The sequence below is a fragment of the Canis aureus genome, chromosome 12 (assembly GCF_053574225.1).
Source record: "Canis aureus isolate CA01 chromosome 12, VMU_Caureus_v.1.0, whole genome shotgun sequence".
Lineage (NCBI taxonomy): Eukaryota > Metazoa > Chordata > Mammalia > Carnivora > Canidae > Canis > Canis aureus.
The window spans coordinates 106272-116258 of NC_135622.1; the positions used below are offsets into that span (position 1 = coordinate 106272).

The 9987-nt window shown below is 45.1% G+C and overlaps 1 long non-coding RNA gene across 2 annotated transcripts; it reads right to left on the bottom strand.

The window, feature by feature from the left end:
• Positions 1–6519: 6519 nt before the first annotated feature.
• Positions 6520–9853, bottom strand: LOC144324570 (uncharacterized). Of its 2 annotated transcripts, none has more exons than XR_013390013.1 (5): positions 9673–9853; positions 9017–9124; positions 8644–8717; positions 8027–8288; positions 6520–7912 (listed from the first exon to the last, which is right to left on the bottom strand). It is a non-coding gene; the product is annotated as an uncharacterized LOC144324570 (long non-coding RNA). The 2 variants fall into 2 exon arrangements; XR_013390012.1 differs by lacking the exon at positions 9673–9853 and adding an exon at positions 9339–9521 and having other exon boundaries at positions 9017–9140.
• Positions 9854–9987: the final 134 nt, after the last annotated feature.

Below are 9987 nucleotides of genomic sequence, written 5' to 3' on the forward strand. Positions count from 1 at the left end.
CAGTTTGATTTGAATTTTATAAATTAGATGACGTATAAATTTCTAATGTAGTTATTACACGAAAAATGCCTTAGCTTTAAAATTGCAAATTAAGGGAGAGGGGGACGAACAAGATGGCAGAAGAGTAGGGTCCCCAAATCACCTGTCCCCACCAAGTTACCTAGGTGACCTTCAAATCATCCTGAAAATCTACTAATTCAGCCTGAGATTTAAAGAGAGAACAGCTGGAATGCTACTGTGAGAAGAGTTCACGCTTCTATCAAGGTAGGAAGAGAGGGGAAAAGAGAATTAAAGAAACAAAAGGCATCCGAGGGGGAGGCGCCCTTTGAGGAGCCGGGCTAAGGCCAGGGCGAGTGCCCCTAGGACAGGAAAGTTCCGTCCCAGAGAAGCAGGAGCTACACCAATCTTCCCGGGTGGAAAGGCACTTGCAGGGAGTTAGAGCATGACCCCAGGAAGGGCGGGAATGCCCTCAGGCTCCCTGGGACACTAACAGAGCACCTGCGCACCAGGGAGAGTGCACCGAGCTCCCAAAGGACTGCAGCGCATGCACCCAATGACCTGGGAGCAGCTCGGAGGGCCTCGGGGGGCGGCTCTTCAGAGAGGGGGCTGCGCGGCTCTGGGAGCAGCTCAGAGGGGCTCGTCGGCAGCTACGCGGAGAGGGGGCTGCGTGACCGAGAGTGTGAATCCAACAGCGCAGGCCCTGGAGCACAGGGCACTGGGGACACAGCCCAGGATCCGGCCTCCCCCCGGGACAGGCAGAAGCCAGGAGGGCCCAGGACAGCAAAGAAGCTCCTGCCCCGAGCTGAGCAGATCAGCGGCCGTGCCCCTGGAGCATCCAGGCCCCTGCAGACAGAGAGCTCCGTAGTTACTGCGGGAGCTGAATCCAGGGCTCCAGAGCTGGCCAGCGCCACTGTGGTTGTTCCTCCTGGGGCCTCACGGGGTAAACAACCCCCACTGAGCCCTGCACCAGGCAGGGGGCTGAGCAGCCCCCCCAAGTGGTAACACCTGAGAATCAGCACAACAGTCCCCTTCCCCAGAAGACCAACTAGACAGAGAAGTTCAGGGGAAGTGAAGGGACTTAAAGTATACAGAATCAAAAGATACTTCCCCATGTTTTGTTTTGTTTGGTTTGGTTTGCTTTTTGATTTCTGTTTGCTTTCCCCCACCCTTTTTTTCCTTTCTTTCTTTTTCTTTCTCTTTTTATTATCTATTTTTCTTCTTCTTTTTTCTTTTTCTCTTTAGTTTCCTTCTTTCTCTCCTCTCTTTTTCTCCTTCTCCCAATACAACTTGTTTTTGGCCACTCTGCACTTAGCAAAATAACTAGAAGAAAAAAATCACCTCAAAAGAAAGAATCAGAAACAGTCCTCTCTCCCACAGAGTTACAAAATCGGGATTACAATTCAATGTCAGAAAGCCAATTCAGAAGCACTATTATACAGCTACTGGTGGCTCTAGAAAAAGCATAAAGGAGAATTTAGATCTAATCAGGCAGAAATTAAAAATCAATTGAATGAGATGCAATCCAAACAGGAAGTCCTAACGACGAGGGTTAAGGAGGTGGAAGAATGAGTGAGTGACATAGAAGACAAGTAGATGGCAAAGAGGGAAACTGAGGAAAAAAGAGACAAATAATTAAAAGACCATGAGGCTAGATTAAGGGAAATAAACAACAGCCTGAGGAAGAAAAACCTACATTTAATTGGGTTTCCTGAGGGCCCTGAAAGGGACAGAGGTTCAAAATATGTATTTGAACAAATCATACCTGAAAACGTTCCTAATCTGGGAAGGGAAACAGGCATTCAGATCCAGGAAATAGAGAGATCCCCCCCAAAAAAAATCAATAAAAACCGTTCTACACGAGACATCTAATAATTAAGCTTGCAAATTCCAAAGATAAAGAGAAGATCCTTAAAGCAGCAAGAGACAAGAAATCCCTGACTTTTATGAGGAGGAGTATGAGGGTAACAGCAGACATCTCCACAGAGACCAGACAAGCCAAAAAGGGCTGGCAGGATATATTCAGGGTCCTAAATGAGAAGAACATGCAACCAAGAATACTTTATCCAACAAGGCTCTCATTCAGAATGGAAGGAGAGATACAGAGCTTCCAAGGCAGACAGGAACTGAAGGAATATGTGACCTGAAAACCAGCACTGCAAGAAATTTTAAGGGGGACTCTCAAAATTCCCCTTTAAGAAGAAGTCCAGTGGAACAATCCACAAAAACAAGGACTGAATAGATATCATGATGATACTAAACTCATGTTTCAATAGTAACTCTGAACGTGAACAGCCTTAATGACCCCATCAAAGGTGCAGGGAGTCAGACTGGATAAAAAAGCAGGACCCATCTATTTGCTGTCTACAAGAGACTCATTTTAGACAGAAGGAAAAAAAAGCCTTCTGTATTTTCAGCCTGAAAATAAAAGGTTGGAGAACCATTTACCATTCAAATGCTCTTCAAAAGAAAGCAGGTGTAGCCATCCGAATATCAGATCAACTAAAATTTAACCCAAAGACTGTAGTGAGAGATGAAGAGGGACACTATATCATACTTAAAGGATCTATCCAACAAGAGGACTTAACAATCTTCAATATATATGCCCCGAATGTGGGAGCTGCCAAATATATCAATCAATTAATAACCAAAGTGAAGAAATACTTAGATAATAATACACTTATCCTTGGTGACTTCAATCTAGATCTTCCTATACTCGATAGGTCTTCTAAATAAAACATCTCCAAAGAAACGAGAGCTTTAAATGATACACTGGACCAGATGGATTTCACAGATATCTACAGAACTTTACTTCCAAACTCACCTGAATACACATTCTTCTCAAGTGCACATGGAACTTTCTCCAGAATAGCCACATACTGGGTCCCAAATCGTGTCTGAACTGACACCAAAAGTTTGGGATCGTCCCCTGCATATTCTCAGACCATAATGCCTTGAAATTAGAACTAAATCATAGCAAGAAGTTTGGATGGACTTCAAACACGTGGAGGTTAAGGACCATCGTGCTAAAAGATGAAAGGGTCAACCAGGAAATTAAGGAAGAATTAAAAAGTTTCATGGAAACTAATGAGAATGAAGATACAACCGTTCAAAATCTTTGGGATGCAGCAAAAGCAGTCCTGAGGGGGAAATACGTCACAATACAAGCATCCATTCAAAAACTGGAAAGAACTCAAATACAAAAGCTAACCTTACACCTAAAGGAGCTAGAGAAAATAGAGCAAATAGATCCTACACCCAGCAGAAGAAGAGAGTTGATAAAGATTCGAGCAGAACTCAGAAACCAGAACTGTGGAACAGATCAACAAAACCTGGAGTTGGTTCTTTGAAAGAATTAATAAGATAGATAAACCATTAGCCAGCCTTATTAAAAAGAAGAGAGAGAAGACTCAAATTAATAAAATCATGAATGAGAAAGGAGAGATCACTACCAACACCAAGGAAATACAGAGGATTTTAAAACATATTATGAACAGCTGTACACCAATAAATTAGGCAATCTAGAAGAAATGTACGCATTTCTGGAAAGCCACAAACTACCAAACTGGAACAGGAAGAAATAGAAAACCTGAACAGGCCAATAACCAGGGAGGAAATCGAAGCAGTCATCCAAAACCTCCCAAGACACAAAAGACCAGGGCCAGATGGCTTCCCAGGGGAATTCTATCAAACGTTTAAAGAAGAAACCATACCTATTCTACTAAAGCTGTTGGGAAAGATAGAAAGAGATGGAATACTTCCAAATTCGTTCTATGAGGCCAGCATCACCTTATATCCAAAACCAGGGATCCCTGGGTGGCGCAGTGGTTTGGCGCCTGCCTTTGGCCCAGGGCGCGATCCTGGAGACCCGGGATCGAGTCCCACGTCGGGCTCCCGGTGCATGGAGCCTGCTTCTCCCTCTGCCTGTGTCTCTGCCTCTCTCTCTCTCTCTCTCTCTCTGTGTGAGTATCATAAATAAATTTTAAAAAATTAAAAAAAAAACAGACAAAGACCCCACCAAAAAGAGAATTACAGACCAATATCCTTGATAAACATGGATGCAAATATTCTCAAGAAGATACTAGCCAATATGATCCAGTAGTACATTAAGAATATTATTCACCATGACCAACTAAGATTTATTTCTGGGACACAAGGCTGGTTGAACACTCGTAAAACAATCAATGTGATTCATCATATCAGCCAGAGAACAACCAAGAAACATATGATCCTCTCATTAGATGCGGAGAAAGCATTTGACAAAATACAGCATCCATTCCTGATCAAAATTCTTCAGAGCGTAGGGTTAGGGGGAACATTCCTCGACATCTTTAAAGCCATCAATGAAAAGCCCACAGCAAATATCATTCTCAATGGGGAAACACTGGGAGCCTTTCCCCTAAGATCAGGAACAAGACAGGGATGTCCACTCTCACCACTGCTATTCAACATAGTACTGGAAGTCCTAGCCTCAGCAATAAGACAACCAAAAGACATTAAAGCATTCGAATTGGCAAAGAAGAAGTCAAACTCTCCCTCTTCTTCGATGACATAACACTCTACATAGAAAACCCAAAAGCCTCCACCCCAAGATTGCTAGAACTCATACAGCAATTTTGTAGCGTGGCAGGATACAAAATCAATGCCCAGAAATCAGTGGCATTTCTATACACTAACAATGAGAATGAAGAAAAAGAAATTAAGGAGTCAATCTCATTTACAATTGCACCCAAAACCATAAGATACCTAGGAATAAACCTAACCAAAGAGGTAAAGGTTCTCTACCCTAAAAACTATTGAGCACTTCTGAAGGAAATTGAGGAAGACACAAAGAGATGGAAAAATATTCCATGCTCATGGATTGGCAGAATTAATATTGTGAAAATATCAATGTTACCCAGGGAAATTACACATTTAATGCAATCCCTATCAAAATACCATGGACTTTCTTCGGAGAGAACAAATTATTTTAAGATTTGTGTGGAATCAGAAAAGACCCAGAATAGCCAGGGGAATTTTAAAAAAGAAAACCATATCTGGGGGCATCACAATGCCAGATTACAGGTTGGACTACAAAGCTGTGGTCATCAAGACAGTGTGGTTCTGGCAGAAAAACCGACACATAGATCAATGGAACAGAATAGGGAACCCAGAAGTGGACCCTCAACATTATGGTCAACTAATATTTGATAAAGGAGGAAAGACTATCCATTGGAAGAAAGACAGTCTCTTCAATAGATGGTGCTGGGAAAAGTGGACATCCACATGCAGAAGAATTAAACTAGACCCCTCTCACCATACACAAAGACAAACACAAAATGGATGAAAGATCTAAATGTGAGACAAGATTCCATCAAAATCCTAGAGGAGAACACAGGCAACACCCTTTTTGAACTCAGCCACAGTAATTTCTTGCAAGATACATCCACAAGACAAAATAAACAAAAGCAAAAATGAACTATTGGGACTTCATCAAGATAAGAAGCTTTTGCACAGCAAAGGACACAGTCAACAAAACTCAAAGACAACCTACAGAATGGGAGAAGATATTTGCAAATGACGTATCAGATAAAGGGCTAGTCCAAGATCTATAAAGAACTTATTAAACTCAACAGCAAAGAAACAAACCATCCAATCATGAAATGGGCAAAAGACATGAACAGAAATCTCACAGAGGAAGACATAAACATGGCCAACATGCACATGAGAAAATGCTCTGCATCACTTGCCATCAGGGAAATACAAATCAAAACCACAATGAGATCCCACCTCACGCCAGTGAGAATGGGGAGAATTAACAAGGCAGGAAACCACAAATGTTGGAGAGCATGCGGAGAAAAGGGAACCCTCTTACACTGTTGGTGGGAATGTGAACTGGTGCAGCCACTCTGGATAACTGTGTTGAGGTTCCTCAAAGAGTTAAAAATAGACGTGCCCTACGACCCAGCAATTGCACTGAGGGGGATTTACCCCAAAGATGCAGATGCACTGAAACGCCGGGACACCTGCACCCCAATGTTTATAGCAGCGATGTCCACAATAACCAAACTGTGGAAGGAACCTCGGTGTCCATCGAAAATTGAATGGATAAAGAAGATGTGGCTTATGTATACAATGGAATATTACTCAGCCATTAGAAATGACAAATACCCACCATTTGCTTCAACGTGAATGGAACTGGAGGGTATTATGCTGAGTGGTGTAAGTCAATTGGAGAAGGACAAACATTATATGTTCTCATCATTTGGGGAATATAAATAATTATGAAAGGGAATAGAAGGGAAGGGAGAAGAAATGGGTAGGAAATATCAGAAAGAGTGACAGAACATGAGAGTACTAACTCTGGAAAAGAACTAGGGGTGGTGGAAGGGGAGGGGGTGTGGGGGTGAATGGGTGACGGGCACTGAGGGGGGCACTTGAAAAGATGAGAACTCGGTGTTATTCTGTATCTTGGCAAATAAAAAATAAATTTATTATTAAAAATAATAATAAAATAAAACAAAATAAATAAATTATGTATGTGTAATGTGAAAAATAATAAAAATTAAAATTAAAATTAATAAAAAGAGAGAATAAGCAGGGTGAGCTGCAGTGGGAGAGGGCAATGCAGGCTCCCCACTGAGCAGGGAGCCCAATGGAGGTCTCAAAGCCAGGTCCCTGGGATCATGGCCTGATCTGAAATCAGGGGCCTCACTGACTGAGTCACCCAGTGCCCTTACCTGATCTAATCATCCATCCCAGTGGTCTAAATGTGGCGGGATCATTCATCCCATGCGGCGGCCGTGAAGATTTCACATCTAACCAACTGTGGACATGCGTGCCTACAACAGGTAGATTGACTGTCTGACACTCTGATTAGACTTGAGACTGAGACCGTGTATCTACTGTATTCTTCCAATGATGTTAGTGCTTCGAAATGTGGCTGCAATCCTAGGCGCTTTATCTCTAATCTTGGAGAAAGGAATCCCAGCCAGCACTTTCCGTCTACTGAGTGGACCATGAGCTGCTCTGTCTTCCCCACTGACCGCTGCTCTGGACACATGAAGGACAAGGAGCAGTGCCAGTTAGATGGAATCCCAGAAGTCTTTTGCAAACAGGAAAACGGCCTGCTTTCCAGTGTTCTGTACACCCAGGGTGCCACAGGCCCATGAGGCTTGATGTGGAGAGCTTCTTCGCTGGCGAGAGACAGCTGCTCCACAGGAAGATGCCCAGCAGCCCTTTCAACAGAGCCAGGCAGCAGAGAATTCTAGGCCATGTGTTCTGCCAGGATTGCCCACAGTAGCTCCATGAGGTTCATCCTCTTCCACAACCCTTCTCAGAGGAAGAAAAAGAAGCTCAGAGAGGTGCAGTGACATTCCCAAAACATGCCGGTAGTAGAGGCGAGCCTCAGGCCCTGTGCTGTGTATGGGGTGGTCACTCACTTGAGGAGCTGCTGGCCCAGGACCCTTTGAGCTGTGCTGAACACGTGATAGAGATGGGAAACGACTGCGTTTTCTGAGAGGCTTCTCTCCTGGATGGATCGTGGCAGGGACTGTACAAAAGTATCCATTCTGGCCTCCCAGAGCGTCCCCATGGCCCAGGACTCATCTGTTGTCAGGGTGGATGATTCCTTTCCACACCAGAGACACAAGGAGGGGCACTGTTGTCAGCTTCCAAACCACAAGCCACTGGGAAGATCAGGGTCTGGCACTCAGCCCAGAGACACCAATCCCCTCAGGAAGTTGTACAGGACAAAGGAGTTCAGGGCCCACACAGAAAAAGGTTTTAGGCTTCAAAGTACCATTGGTTGGTTCAGACGTAGGGCACAGCATTGGAAACTTCAACACACACGAATAGCTGCACAACACTCACATTTCTCTCAACTCAGAGCTTTTACGAAGACCAGTATTCCATGGAGTCATCTGTAAGCATCCCACTGCACATAGAACACAGAGAGTTAGCACCTCAAATGCTGCTCAAAATCCCACAGATTGGGCCTGAGAAGAGACCAAAGCATGGGCTCCCTGGCATGTCCCCTAAGCTGATGTACCTTGGTCTGTTCCTGACCTATGGAGGAAGGATCAGGGGAGAGCACTTTCTCCAGCAGGCCCCAGGGGAGCCAGTTGTTATTAGTCCCGTTCCTTGGATTGCCTTGATCATCTGTGGGTCCTGACTTTCCCCATGAATGGGACTGGTTCTCAGCCCAGACCGGCCATGCTTGTAGTCGGTGGCCTGATGCACCTGTGCTTCTTGGGGGTAGATGGAGAATTGAACCCTTGGAGCAACTCATGCAAGATTTCCTGTGTGGATCTCTAAAAAAAAGGCAAAGTCAGTATCTTAGGTCAGGAGGCATTGAGGGCTTCCAGCCAAACTGGGATTCGAGGTAATGGCAGATCTAGCAAATTAAACTGTCTGTGGGGACACCCAAGGTGCTCTTTACAGCACGACAGACATGGCAAGAGAATGGCATCATGTCAAGTTCCAAAGGCCTTGAATGCCTGAATCACTGTGGCAGAAGGTCCCATTGATGGTGTATTACGAGGACCTCTAAGGACACAGATCATGACCCATTGGGCAGGCAATGGGCTGATGTGTACTGACACATGACAGCTTAGAGATAAACATAGAGAATGGCTTCATCCCACCCTTGCTTTTGTCTTAAATCACCTTCTTTAGTATGATCTCTCGTGAGCCTGCAGACGTTGTGCAATGACAGTGGAGCTGCGTTCTACACAGGATCCCTGGGGCGCATGGGTGAAATAAGGAAAATGGTAGTGAATCTCAAAATACTCATTGTTCTGAGTGAAAAAAAAAACCACACCCCCTCCTCAAAAGCATGAAATCTATTCTGCACCATTCTAACCTAGGAGAACAGTGTTTTATACCTCAGATGTAGCCGGAGGTTAGGGGTGGAGGTCCAGGTCTCTTTGCGGTTGGGCCTGTGCAGCACTCGTGTGTAACCACTACGGGAGGGCTCCAGGTTTCTCTCTATATTTGTTGGGGGCCATCTCTCTGTGGAGTACCCTCTTCCCATTCTCACCTCAGAACATCACTGCTCCTTGTTTGCCTGGAGCACCCAATCATTGTCAAGGGAGTTAGAAGAGTTGAAGCCACAGAACATCTCCTCCAAGATCTCCTGGGTGCAGCTCTGCAAATACAGTGCCCTGTATGTACAGGGCCAAGAGACATTAGGGTACTCCCTCCACATCACAACAAGGGGACATCCCCTTTAGAAATCGTGTTCTCTGCTTCACAGCACAGGGGCAGCTGAAGGGACATCTGGAAACGAGAACCCAGATGAAAGACACTCTTGCGCTCATGACTTAACATCCTTGAGGTTGAGCTTGGCCCTCAGCACTCACCTTCTCATCTTGCCTGCTATGACCTGGCGTCTGAACAGCAAAGATGTGTCAGGCTTCCAATCCGTAGCAGCTGGTTTATACCCAGGAAGGGCATGTTCCTCTCCTCTGTCTCCTATACACACACACACACACACACACACACACAAACACAGTAGTCTCAAACACACATCCTCTTGCACATACACAAATGTACACAAGGAGGGGCACTCAGCCCAGACCGGCCATGCTTGTAGTGACACTCAATGACAGTGAAAGAGGTGCGACCCCGTTCAGCTGAGATTACAGTGTGGCCTGCTCTCCATTGGCCTCCCCCAAGATACCTTCCTTGAGGTACCTGTTGAGTTCTCCCCCACACAACCAGAAGCTTCGGAAAGAGGGCCAAACTGACGTCCATAGCGGCATGAACATCTCTCTTTCTGGACTCTCCTAAGCCCAGAGCCACTGAAAGTAGGGCAACAGCAACAGAAGGTCTTGTTCTCCTGACCGGCTCCAGTTAAGTGTGCTGGAAAGAGGGACATTGTTCAACGCAGCTTCCTGGTTACCAGAGTTCTAAATCCGTTACACGCTTGTCCCCAAGGTAGTGACGTCACTTTCTCAAGATTCCAGCCCGTGGGCCCCTCCCCTCAGTCACATATATCCAGAGCCCCTT